Source organism: Chiloscyllium plagiosum, unplaced genomic scaffold (assembly GCF_037043375.1).
Source record: "Chiloscyllium plagiosum isolate Xiang-an unplaced genomic scaffold, Cpla_swu_hap1 HiC_scaffold_4, whole genome shotgun sequence".
In the NCBI taxonomy this organism is placed as follows: Eukaryota; Metazoa; Chordata; class Chondrichthyes; order Orectolobiformes; family Hemiscylliidae; genus Chiloscyllium; species Chiloscyllium plagiosum.
Genome location: NW_028270142.1, coordinates 95469484 through 95483705, shown reverse-complemented (window position 1 = coordinate 95483705; position 14222 = coordinate 95469484). Strand labels below are relative to the sequence as shown.

General features: G+C 42.1%; 1 pseudogene; it reads right to left on the bottom strand.

The window, feature by feature from the left end:
* Nucleotides 1–13027: 13027 nt before the first annotated feature.
* On the bottom strand, nucleotides 13028–13930 carry LOC148150186 (uncharacterized; annotated as a pseudogene).
* Between the last annotated feature and the right edge of the window lie 292 nt (nucleotides 13931–14222).

Below are 14222 nucleotides of genomic sequence, written 5' to 3'. Positions count from 1 at the left end.
ACCATTTGTTTGGCATCACATCCACAAATATTCATTCCTTCCATCACTGATGCTCAGTAGTAGCAGTTTATATAATCTACAAGTTGCAATGTAGAAATTCGCCAAGGCTTCTTGGACAGCACTTGCCAAACCCCTGACAACTTCCATCCAGAAGGACAAGGACAGTAGCTACATGGGAAAACCACCATCTAGAAGTTCACCTCGAACCATTTTATGAGAATACATTACCATTCCTTTGGTGTCCTGGGGTCAAAATCCCGGAAGTCCCTCCCTAGTGGCATTGTGGGAGTACTTATAACAAATGGACTGCAGTCGTTCAAGAAGGTAGCTTAACACCACTTTCTCAAAGGCAACGCACGATGGGAAATAAATGTTGGTTCAACCAGTTACTCACATTTTGCAAGAATGAATTTTACAAATTAAAGGGTCTGTTTCCATGCTGTACATCTCTATGACTCTATAAAGCATGACTGGTTCAGCTGAAATGCGGGTGAAGTTACAAATATTTCCGGTGGATCATTTTATTTCTGTCACATCCTTCTATTAAATGCATTCACTGGGGTGAGCACTTATGAGCACTGCAAACATTATTGCCAGACATTGTTGTATATTGAATGCCGTGAGAGAGCCCTTCTCCAGAAAGCATCTGTTTGTGTCAAAAGGATTTTGCAGACTCCATTAAAAATAGCTTTATGTGGGCAGAGGAAATGGTGGAATAGTAAATAGCACTGCTCATCATGGAAAGAGAAGAGTCCACAGATGGGCAAGGGAATTAAAATTAAAGCGATTAAATAGAGAGCAACCATTTTGATATAGTCCACAATATTGTTGAACAAGTTGTATTTCTGCCCCATCAACATTATACTGGAGCATCATGTCAGCTCAAAACATTCCGTAAACTGCATAATTTTCTGACTTTTAAGATGCCAGTAAACAGACTTAGCTGTCCAAAAATGGATATCTGAAATTCAGATCAAACATGGCACATTATCATCAGATTTAAACATGAAGCACAAGGGCAGAAAATGACATCTCATTAAGTTTGTTTTTAAAAAGTGAATATCAACATCTATTCAGTTGCAGGAATGCCAGAGTTAAGCCTTGCCCAGCCTGAAACTCATACAGTACCCCTTCTAACTTAACGTTCCTAAGATAACTTTAGGAAACATACAGCAGTCCTCTGAGTTCACTTACTACAGTATATTGGGGATCATATTTGGGACTTTCTTAATATTTATGGTTCAGCTACTCACTGTCTTAACCTTCACTGGCTTAATCTGAACTATTGAGCGAATTAATCATTATTAAAATATTTCCCCTTTTGCCAATTTATTTGAATGGCTTCCTCTGTCATTTGTTAGTTTTAGAATTTGTCTCAATAAAAATGTTGATAGTGAATCAGTTCAACAGAGTGTCAGTGTGATAGGACATCAAAATAATAATATTTGAGATTTTTATAAATACAACACTCAATTTTTTTTTTACTCTGCAAAAATGCAAAGAAGTGCAAGTTGGAATGTCTTTGAAACTGGGAAATCATTGCAATGAAAAAATATTTTTCTAAAATGTAGGAAGATTTGGAAATATAAAGTGCTTGATCAAAATAAGAGTTTTTGGGGTCACTAACATAATGGACTGAATCTTATGTTTTTTTTGACTAAGGGTTAGTTTGGTCCAGTTTCCTGGAGGGTTTTTCTCCACCAGGCCTAGTGAGACTTCTTGCTGCATTTTGATTTGAATTGATTTATTATTGTCACATGTTCCAAGATACAGTGAAAAGTATTGTTTTGCATGCTATGTAGGCTAATCATATCTTACAGAAGTATATCAGGGTAATAGGACAGATTGCAGAACATCATGTTATAGCTACAGAGAAGGTGGAGAAAGATTAACTTTAATATGAGAGATATGATAAAGTCTGAAAACAGTGGGGAAGAAGCTGTCCTTGAATCTGTCAATGCCTCTTCTGCCTGATGGAAGAGCATAGAGGGGTCTTGTGTAGGCTGCTTTCCTGAGACAGTGGGAATTATAGACACATTTACCAAACTTATTAACTACCTAGCCCGATGCTGTAGTGACCCTTTCGTCCAATATCAGCCTCATTCGTCCTGGAGCAACTCACCATTGATGAGATATTCTGGAATTGTCCAGCAATCCTGGGACTGGTGCCAGCTTTACAAAGTATTTGTGCGCTTGGACAAACACTGTTTGTCAGGAGCTACCTTGCATGGAGGTGTGCACAGTCAGGACTTACTCACTCACCAGGACCAGTGGGGAGGTCATAACACCAACCCATGGCAATCTAGCCCAAGATCAGTGAGTCTCAGCCACTGGAAGAATGCACAGCACAGAATCCTCGGTGTAGGAAGATGACTTTCTCCACCCCACGAGCATAAAGCCACCATCTTCTGTCCCTCTATTTCTGTTACCATGTTCGCCTCCTTCCAAGCTTCATGCTCATGAATTCTAGCTATTACCTGCTTCCTGTAACCCACACCACCCCTCTACACTATTAATCCTGCATGCCCTTTGTAATGCCTACTTATTCGCTTGGAGCATGTCTTTACTTGCACTAAAAGTATCAGCTGTGCCACACACTTCCAGTTGCCTTAATAATAGCCTCTCTGCCATTTCAGGAGAGAAACTGTCCACAATAGGGCAGAAAGAGTCAAGCCTGGTGGGCTACCTGACATTCAGCTTCTCACCCTGTATGAGGAGAGAATTCTAACTTTGACCACCCTTAGTGGCTGACTAACTGTGTCCAACCCCTGGATTGGAGCTGCAGGCTGCCCTTGACTTACTCCGGTAGGACTGAAGGCTATCCTCCTTGACTTGCCTGAGGACTGTTGGCAAACATGATAAGCCTCCTGTGCCTGCACTAAATAGTGTCCAGGTAGGCTCAAAATGAGTGAGTGCTAACAGGACAAGTGACCAGTCTGGAGATGCAATCCGGTTCAGTGAGATCTACAGTCATTCGCAAGCAATAATCCTGTAATAGCTAACTCGATGCTGCCTAATTTTGCGTTTACGCCTGGAACTTATTTAAACGATGCAGTGAGTTGTTCCTGATGTTAAGATGAGCCTTGCTGGACTTCTTGTATGATTGTGCCACATTTCTTGCCATTAGTCACGTCATTCAGCCCCTAACAGATTCCATTTCATAGAAACAGAAAGAAATGAAGGAAGCCCATCAAGCCAAGCTGGATGAAAATAAGCCACACATTTCAATCTTTCTTTCCAGATCTTGGTCAGTTGTCTTGTCGATGATGGCACCTCAATTGCAGTTCCAAGTGTTGGTTTTCATGCTTTGATGATTTTTGCCCATACCATCCTTTAAAGCTATGAGTTCCCACATGTAATCTGGAAAGGGAGAGGGTTTGAGTGAGGAAATGTGCATCTTTAAAGGGCAGGAGGGTAAACTACATAGACGAGTCAACACACAGTCTGACCAGGCATTAGCATATTTGCACAGATCAGACAGCTCGTAACAGTTACCTAGCAAGGGGGTAGTGCAGGACCCAGAAATCGAAACACACAAGATGAAGACCTCCAGAAATTTATTTATTTTCCTTTTTCTACAAATGCATTGACAGTGAGAACAGTTTTAGTTTTATTTTTCATAACTTTTGTGAAATTATGAAAATACAGGAAAGAAAGAGAAAAATAATAATTGGCCTGTGCCATTTAAATATGTTGAAGCCTATTTGCACCATCACCAACCTCTCACCCCATTGGAAGTTATGTAATGTCTTGGGAGAGGCAACAAAACAGAGAGTAAAATGAAACTCAGGAAAATGCCACAAAACTTGTCTTTGACCTCCCGAATTTAAATAGTCATGGACCAGGAGTTTGTCATGCTGATACATCAGTCCCACCTACCTCTATACCTCTATACTAGGACACATCTTTTGCAACAACTGTTCCAGCTCTTTTTTGAAGGCAAATCCATTCCCATGTGTGGAATTTAATTCATAGCATCTAATCAGGCTTGCTGTTTTATCCTTTTCGGTAATTCCTTATAGACTTTTTCTCTATAACCAGCTTTATTAATTATGCATGTGAACAGATCTACCCCCCGCTATAATTAAAAAAGAAATCACATTACCTAGGAAGGCTATATTTTACTTTTGAATGAAGCTCCAGTTTCATCAGTCTATGTATAATTTTTGGTGTTGCTAAGATAATATTCTGACATGCTACCAATAGATCTTCTCAAGGCCTTGATACATCAGCACGTGGTGTAACAAAAACCTGTACAGTACTCTAGATGTGGTTATGCTTAAGGTCTCATAGAGATTAAAAATTAGATCTAACTATTCTAAACACACTATAACAGTTGAACTTAACTTGAGATTGTCAGTCCCACAGGCTGCAGTCTATTAATAGCCACACATTGCTGTTAAGTCCAACTTGGGAGGTATGGGGGAGCCACAGAGTGTTTTGGGGGAATGGTGTCAGCAAGCAGTTGTAGTTTTTTGGGGAGGTAGCAGGAGCTAAGAAAAGTCTAAAATCATAGATTGGTTTCAGGGCAGAAAGAGGCCATTTGGCCAGCCAAGTGCTGGCCCTCTGAAATTCATTTACTGCTATTCTGCTGTCTTTTCCCCTTAGCCCTGCAAACTTTCCATTTCAGATTATGACCCAATTTACTTTAAAAGCTTCAAAGTAACTTGCTTCTACACATCCTCAGGAAGTGCATTCCAGATCCTATTCCCTTGCGGGATTAATTATTTTAAATCTATGTCCTCTGTGACTTTATAAAGCTCTGGTTAGGCCCCATTTGGAGTACTGTGTCCAGTTTTGGTCCCCACACCTCAGGAAAGACATACTGGCACTGGAACGTGTCCAGCGGAGATTCACACGGATGATCCCTGGAATGACAGGTCTAACATATGAGGAACGGCTGAGGATTCTGGGATTGTATTCGTTGGAGTTTAGAAGATTAAGGGGAGACTTAATAGAGACATACAAAATAATACATGGCTTGGAAAAGGTGGATGCTAGGAAATTGTTTCAGTTAAACGAGGAGACTAGGACCCGTGGACACAGCCTTAGAATTAGAGGGGGTCATTTCAGAACAGAAATGCGGAGACATTTCTTCAGCCAGAGAGTGGTGGGCCTGTGGAATTCATTGCCACGGAGTGCAGTGGAAGCCGGGACGCTAAATGTCTTCAAGGCCGAGATTGATAGATTCTTGTTGCCGAGAGGAATTAAGGGCTACGGGGAGAACGCTGGTAAGTGGAGCTGAAATGCGCATCAGCCATGATTGAATGGCGGAGTGGACTCGATGGGCCGAATGGCCTTACTTCCACTCCTATGTCTTATGGTCTTATCTTACCGTCTATAAAACATTATTGACAAAACACTGATGAGGTATCCAGGTGATAATAGGAGTTCGTATGGATGACGATGATGGTTTGAAAATATATGTTCCTACCTCATGTAGATTTTTCCAGTCAAGGTTTCAATTCTGCCCTATCCTAAATAAGTCCATTGGAGGGAGAAGTCCACTCAGCACAGGAGTAGCATTCAATATTAATAGGAGTAGCATTCAATAGGTTTTGTGAAGGGCAGGTCGTGCCTCACAAACCTTATTGAATTCTTTGAAAAGGTGACGAAGGAGGTTGATGAGGGGAAAGCGGTAGATGTGGTATATATGGATTTTAGTAAGGCGTTTGATAAGGTTCCCCATGGTAGGCTACTGCAGAAAATACGGAGATATGGCATTGAGGGTGAGTTGGAGGTTTGGATTAGGAATTGGCTGGATGGAAGAAGACAGAGGGTAATAGTTGATGGCAAAGTTTCTTCATGGAGTGCCGTCACTAGCGGTGTTCCGCAAGGATCTGTTTTGGGACCATTGCTGTTTGTCATTTTTATAAATGACCTGGAAGAGGGGTTAGAAGGTTGGGTGAGCAAGTTTGTGGATGATACGAAAGTCGGAGGAGTTGTTGACAGTGAGGAAGGATGTGGCAGGTTACAGCAGGATATAGAGAAGCTGCAGAGCTGGGCAGAAAGGTGGCAAATGGAATTCAATGTAGCTAAGTGTGAGGTGATTCACTTTGGGAAGAATAACAAAAAGATGGGGTACTGGGCTAATGGTCGGATACTTGGTAGTGTGGATGAGCAGAGGGATCTTGGTGTCCATGTACACAGATCTCTGAAAGTTGCCACCCAGGTAAATAGTGCGGTGAGGAAGGCATATGGCGTACTGGCTTTTATTGGTAGAGGAATTGAGTTCCGGAGTCCTGAGGTCATGATGCAGTTGTATAAGACTCTGGTGCGGCCGCATCTGGAATATTGTGTGCAGTTTTGGTCGCCATACTATAGGAAGGATGTGGAGGCACTGGAACGGGTGCAGAGGAGGTTTACCAGGATGTTGCCTGGTATGGAAGGACGATCGTATGAGGAAAGACTGAGACACTTGGGGCTGTTTTCATTAGAGAAAAGAAGGTTTAGGGGTGACTTGATTGAGGTGTACAAGATGATTAGGGGGTTAGATAGGGTTGACAGTGTGAACCTTTTCCCGCGTATGGAGTCGGGTATTACAAGGGGGCATAGCTTTAAATTAAGGGGGGGTAGATATAGGACTGAAGTTAGGGGTAGGTTCTTCACTCAGCGAGTCGTAAGTTCATGGAATGCCCTGCCAGTAGCAGTGGTGGACTCTCCCTCTTTATGGGCATTTAAGCGGGCATTGGATAGGTATATGGAGGATAGTGGGTTAGTAAAGGTTAGGTGGGCTTGGATCGGCGCAACATCGAGGGCCAAAGGGCCTGTACTGCGCTGTATTCTTCTATGTTCTATGTTCTATTAAGACATACCACCTTTTTTTTAAACAATACTTGGCACTGTATTTCAGGAGTTAAAAGCCCCAAAGACATTTGTCATTGACTGAAGAATGATAAATGCACTAAGTAAATGAGTGTTTAGGGTGCCAGATGTTTAGATACATGGGTAGCATGCCAGGTGGATAAGGTGTCAGGTGGGTGAGGGGGCTGGTGTGCTAAGTAGGTGAGAGGTAGTGTGCCAGGCGTAGACTACCAGGTGTATGGATTGCCAAATGAGTGTTTAAGAAAAGAGCGTTGAGTGGGAGGAGTTGAGAGGGTCTTTGCAAGTTTTAAATGGAATTGGTTCAGACTGGGGTGGGGAGTGATTATTTGGTGATTTAGGATGTTAGGGGTTGAGTGATGTGTTGATGAGTGAGATTAGTGGTGTGTTAGGGATCAGTTCCATAGTTATCCAGGAATTAGAGTAGGTATTTGATTCTAACTATTGATAACTGTTAAGCTTATGTTAGGCAGAATGGTCTGAATTCTCCAACTTCAGTGGACTTTTTAGCTGAGTTCCAGACATAGGGTAAATTGCCGATAAAAACATTGAACATCCAGGAAATTCCCATGGAGCTGTGCCAAGACTTCTGCTTGCTTCTGATAGGCAACTACAGTTGATACTGCTCCAATAACTCTTTAGAATATCTAGGCCACAATCTTATTATTTTTACTCTGAACCACAAAACACGATATTGCCCTTTTCCATTCATACATCTGGAAACACACTTCACGTATATATTTTACGTTGCCATTAAGCAGGCATTCAATTCTCCTGGAACAACTCCTATGTGAATTTTGTTCCTGAGGATTTATTTCTGTTCTTTTCTTTTCCCAGGCTGGGTTTTTAAAATGTCAGAATTGTCTTACACAGTCAGCTTTTTTTCTTCCTCTGCAGATTCTTCTTCTAGCATAAGTTATGCAAATCTTCCAGCCTCATTTTAACTCCTCGTGAATTTGGTCACTTCAATCTGAGTGTGAGCTTCCATCCACATTGCTCTGTGGTGAGCCACATCATCTTGCTATCTAGTGCTCTCTCCCTCTTCTGGATTCTGACAGAGACACCTTGTCTGAGAATTTTCCAGAATACCATGGGCCTTGTGTCCAGGTAGAAATGAAGATTAGTTAGTCTGAATGCAAATTCAGACCTAATCTCTCTTAACTTGGATGTAAAAGAGCACTTTAAAGCAAAACTGGATATTGTCAACACTTTCCTGAGACTTTGGAGACTCTCAGTCTATCCACTGTTAACATAAAGAGATAAAGTTGCCATAGTCCTACTGGACCATAGGACTGATCTCTCAGTTAGAGAGAGAGAGGGAGAGAGAGGACTGGTCGTGGTTTAACTTAAGGGTCACTGCACTTCAGGTAAGAGGAAAGATGAGAAGAAAAGTCCTTTAAGGGAATCTCAGCCAGTGTGGGAATTGAACCCATGCCATTAGCTTCACACTGCATTGCAAACCAGCCACATAACTGAACTAACTGACCCTTATGTTAACCTATAGACTGCCATTATTGTCTCTAAGTGTAAACACCTTGCACCTGCTTTGCAATAAAGAATAATCTGGTTTCCTTTCAATCTCCAGTAATAAATGTATGCAGACTTGGTGTCAGGCAAACCTCAGAGCAGGTCACTTGATCCCATTTATTTTACCTAAAGGACACTGTCCCAAAACCATACAAATGTATATACTTCATTACTTTTAATAATAGTACTGGATCCCATTACACTATTTCAAAAAAAATGAAAAGGAGACTTATCTCCCCAATTTAACATTGTAAGAAAATAGATTATATTACCATTATCACAATGATATTTGTGGGAATTTAATGCATGCAAATTGATTGTAATTCTCTTGCATAAAACATTAACTACATATCACAACACTGCATCACTTATCGAGAGTTTTGAGGTATCAAGTGGTGCTGAAAGGTGCTGAAAGGTGCTGTATAATTCTGAATCTATCTATCAAAGCATAGGACAAAAAAAATCAAAGAACTGCGGATGCTGTAATTCAGAAATAAAAACAGAAATTACTGGTAAATCTTAGCAAGTCTGGCAGCATCTGTGGAGAGAAAGCAGAGTAAACATTACAGGTAATATTTTTTGTTCAAATTAGAATCACTACAGTGTGGAAACAGGCTCTTCTTCCCAACATGTCCACACTGTCCGTCTGAAGAGTATCCCACCAGACCCATTCCCCTACCCTATATTTACTCCTGACTAATAACCTACACCATGGGCATTTAGCATGGCCAATTCACCTAACCTGCACATCTTTTTGGATTGTGGGAGGAAACCCACGCAGACACAGGGAGAATGTGCAAACTCCACACAGACAGTTACCTGAGGCTAGAATTGAAGCCGGATCCCTGGCACTGTGAGGTAGCAATGCTAACCACTGAACCACAGTGCCACCCATCCACTGAGCCACCATGCCGTTATATAGCATTAACACTGCTTTCCCTCCGCAGATGCTGCCAGACCTGCTCAGTTTTTCCAACAATTTCTGTTCTTGTACCTAAGCACTGGTTCTAGCTTTGATATGATGTCCCCTTTGTCTGAATAATTTGTCACTATTTTACTTTAAGTACAAAGTCTCACAATTGTTTTGGTGCAGAGAAAGGTTAATTGGCTCATCTTAAAGAGGGTTAGATACTTGAGAAAGAGAGGAAAGAAGGTCGAGAGGGAATTACAAAACTGAATCGGCTCTGGGCTGACATTTTCCAGCCCTCTGGCAACATTCCCTCAAAGCTGCACAGTCATTCCACAGCTGCTGAGAAACACCGTGCACACTGATCAACCTTCCACTTCTGGAAGCCAAGGCCGCACACAGATCTTAAAGCTGCATACAGAAGGAGGCCAGCAAGCCCATAGTTGTACTTAAAGACCCAATGTGGGGATGATTTTCTGGCCTTGCTGGAGTTTTGACAGTGTAGTGTCTGTTCCCTGCCACATAAAGAGACCATATACACAACAGAAGCAGTCTTCCTGCAACAGTTCAGTGGATTATCAAAGCCAGTGATTCTATGCTGCAAAGGGATGGTTACAGAAATGAATGGCAGATCACACGGTTTGAAAGAACTATCTGTAAGGGCACTCCCTCTGATCCAAGGGGCCTATACTGTTTTCACGCTATCAGTTAACAATTCACTTTTGCCTTGTTAAGGCACCTCCCTGTTAAGTTGCCCTTGAGATGCATTACCATTGCCAATCACTTCTGGAATTGCTGCTGAGGTCTAGAGCTGCTGACCCTCTGATGGGTACAATAATAGCAATCCTGCCAGCAAATAGGAGGCTACCTCCAGGCCTCTAATGCCATGGTCATGGCCTAAGTGACAAAATCTGCCCTTCCTCTTGCTAGGCTTGCCTCCAAGTTTCAAAATCTGTCATCCAGTTTTTAATATCCTGTAGCTTGCCTTTAATATTTAAAGTATCTCATCATTTTGTTTGTCAAAAAATTATTCTAGGCCCACTCCTGTTTCTATATTCTTGCTCATAACACGATCCTAACACTTTGGCTAAGTCTTTGTATTTTTCAAGTGCTTCTAAGCATTCAGAAACATGCAATATATCTATGGCTGCCACTGATAATCAGCCTCAGCTGAATTGCTAACCTGTCTTTCACATGCTGCATCAGTGACAACTTTTTGTATAACGTTCATTGTAAGTTCTACCTGACTCTCCCCCATCTCTATCATCTAGCAGACTATCAAAGTTGTATTATAACATACATTATTATATTTCAACATACATAATTCAGCCTTCTCTGGATAGCATCTCACAGGTGGTTTGTGAAAAGAACAGGGACATCATGGTCGAGGACATTGTGCCTATACCCCTGAAAACTGCTTCAAGTAGTTCACCAAAATATGGTGTCTATGGTTAAGTGCATGTTCTTATTTAAACAACATTAGAAAGAAATGCCTCTGCCAGTTTTTCTCAAATCAAAACAACAGGGGGATAAGTTCAAGAAAGCTTCACAGTCATTTTCAGAGAGTCTGGCAGCTGCTCAGCAGATTAAGTATTGATCTCTTACAAAACCTTGCTGATGGAGTTTTCAATTTCTCATTATCATGTCGTATAATATCCTGGTGGTCTGATTATAATGCTGGATTCTGAATGGAGGAACCCAGGCAGAGCATGATCACCTCACAGCCGTGTAAACTGACCCCAGTAGCACTGAGAAAATCAGCAGCCAATTACAAAGCAAGGCAGCTATGAGCCGGCTTTCAGAGAGTGGAGCTGCCTGCTTATTGCAGAACCGCTAGTTATTCTCCGTACAGACACAGCACACACTTCAATCACGTCGCGTTGCTCTTAATGGAGATTTCATATGTGAATGTTTTCAAACTCCTATTTTTAAAACTTGTCAACAAAAGTCAGGAAGTGCCAAAGGCCATAAGATCTTAAACTTAGATTTTTGATCTTGTGGAATAAATATGACTTTAGCTTCTGAGAATCATGCATTTGTACATCATTTAATACAATCCAGAGCACTCTTTGTTTATCTCTTTATCAAGTTATTTATACTCTTGCTCAGGACAAAAGAATGGCATTTTCAACAATAGGAGTCTGTGGTGGCTTGTGGAATGATTGACTTTCTCTCAGTCTCTCAGGCACAGGATTTATCCCATTCAGGTCAGGTGCAGAACAATGCACCCTCAGTTCTGCCTGAATACTATGGTTCAAATTTAATACCCTCAGCGTAGCACCACCCCATTGTCTCATAAATCAAGTGATTTGGTACTAACAAGTTTCAATTTCTTCCAAGCACAACCTTATGCAGAAGGCCATTTGAAGTGTCTTCAACAGTTTATTTAATGTCTAACATGTCAGAGCTCTTTACAGAAACTGCATCGGAAAATCTTTTACCAATCTTCTTTTGCCTTTATCCCATCATGTCAAAGAAGGACCAACTCCCACTAAAGTAGAAAGATGCAATAGAAAATGCCTGCTACTCATTCCCTTATACCTTTGCCAGCTCTTTGACAGAGCCATCCACTTAATCATACTCATTTTCCTGTACATTGTTCCTTCAAGTACTTATCTAATTCCCTTCAGTGCATCCTCCAACTTTCTAATTTTAGGCACCTCCTCTTGTTAGGATAACCGTTAAACTGTTATACCAATCAAGTCATTCTTCAATCAGCTAGTCAAGAATGAAGGACATCAGAAATGAGAACAATCTTGTTTTCATAAAATCATAGAAATAGTTACATCATAGAAGGAGGACATTTAGCCCTTCATATCCACGGACTTTCCCTGTTACATTTCAATTATTTTTCTATCAATTTCCAATTCCTCTTTGAAAGTCATAACTGAGTCTGCTTTTACTATATTCTTAGGCATCACATTCAAGATTCTAGTCACAAGTTGCAACAAAATGTTTCTGCTCATGTCACCTTTACTTCATCTGCCCTTCTCCTTAAATTGCTGGCCTTAGAACCTTGACGCTTCCATCAAAGGCAACAGTTTTTCCCGACTTACTCTATAAAGATGCGTCATAATTTTGAATGGATCTATTAAGTCTCCTCATAAAAACATCAGCTGACTGAGTAGAATAATCCCACCATCTCCAACTTACCCAAACATATAAGTTTTTTTACTTTGGAAACATAAAGCCTAATTCAGGTTCCGTATCAAAATTGAAACAGGTGGGAGCTAAGGTTGACTCACCAACCAGTTGCGCTATTGTGTTTTCATTGCCATCTGTTTCAAAGCAGAAATATGGCAATAGAGACAGGAAAATTGTGCTCATGAATGTCAACTTTAAAAATGGCAATTCTTAAATTGTTCTCCTGCCATATGTTGACTGAGGGGGTGGAGAATGCTGGTAGTGAGCAGAGTTTGGGAAATTAATCATGTGCTCAATTTGCTATATGCACCATTTTGCAGCAGTAGAAATTTAAGTGTTCACAGCTGGGCTGATGACCAATACAAATAAAACTGAATGGTGGCTTCAAAAACTTCTTCATTCACAACACATTTTTTTTATTTCGAAAATATACTTTATTCATAAAATTATTTTGATATCTATACAATTGGTAATGCATACGTATACATTTCATTTCTTTACATACAGAGATTGGAATTAATCATTCGTATATACAAGTCTGTACATTGACCATCCAGATATTTTGCTGAAGCGTCAGCGGAGCCCAACTGCTGAGTGAGCCCCCTGTTCTTCTTTGGCAGGCAGACTTTACATGGTGGTCTTTCCCCACAGCACCTTGGCGGCAGCTGCCCCAAGCTTCAGCACATCCCTCAACACGTAGTCCTGGACCTTGGAATGTGCCAGTCTCCAACAGTCAGTCGGGGTCAACTCCTTCAGCTGGAAGATCAACAGGTTTCAGACCGCCCAGAGAGCGTCCTTCACCGAGTTGATGATCCTCCAGGCGCAGTTGATGTTCGTCTTGGTGTGCATCCCAGGGAACAGACCATAGAGCACAGAGTCTTGTGTCCCAGAGCTGCTCGGAATGAACCTTGACAAACACCACTGCATTCCTCTCCAGACTTCCTCTGCATAGGCACATTCCAGAAGGAGGTGTGTGACAGTCTTGTCCCCCCCGCAGCCGCTTCGAGGGCAGCATGCGGTGCGGCTGAGAGTCCGGGCATGCATAAAGGATCTCACAGGCAGAGCCCTTCTCACCACCAGCCAAGCCATGTCTTGGTGCTTGTTGGAAAATTCTGGTGATGAGGCATTCTGCCAAATGGCTTTGACAGTCTGCTCAGGGAACCGCTCAATAGGATCTGACCTCTCCTTTTCCCAAAGGATCTTAAGGACACTGCGTGCTGACCACTTCATGATGGACTTGTGGTCAAAGGTGTTTTTCTTCATAAATTTCTCCACGAAGGACAGGTGATATGGAACAATCCAACTACTTGAAGCGTTCCGCGGGAGCGAGGCCAGGCCCATCCTTTGCAAAACCGGGGACAGGTAGAATCTCAGTACGTAGTGACACTTGGTGTTTGCATACCGGGGATCCACGCACAGCTTGATGAAGCCACACACAAAGGTGGCTATCAGGGCGAGGGTGGCATTGGGTATGTTTTTCCCCCTGTTGCCCGGATCTTTATACATTGAGTCCCTTCAGACCCGATCCATCTTTGATCTCCACATGAAGTGGAAGATGGCCTGGGTGACTGCAGCGGCACAGGTTCTGGGAATAGGCCAGACCTGTGCCATATATAACAGCACTGACAGTACCTCACACCTGATGACCAGGTTTTTTCCCGCGATGGAGAGTGACCGTTATTCCCATTTGCCCAGTTTCTGCCTCGCTTTCCTGATTCGCTCCTCCCAAGACTTGGCGCATGCCCCAGCCCCCCCAGACCAAATACCCAGCACCTTCAGGTGGTCAGTCCTGACGGTGAAGGGGCTCGAGGATTGGTCGGCC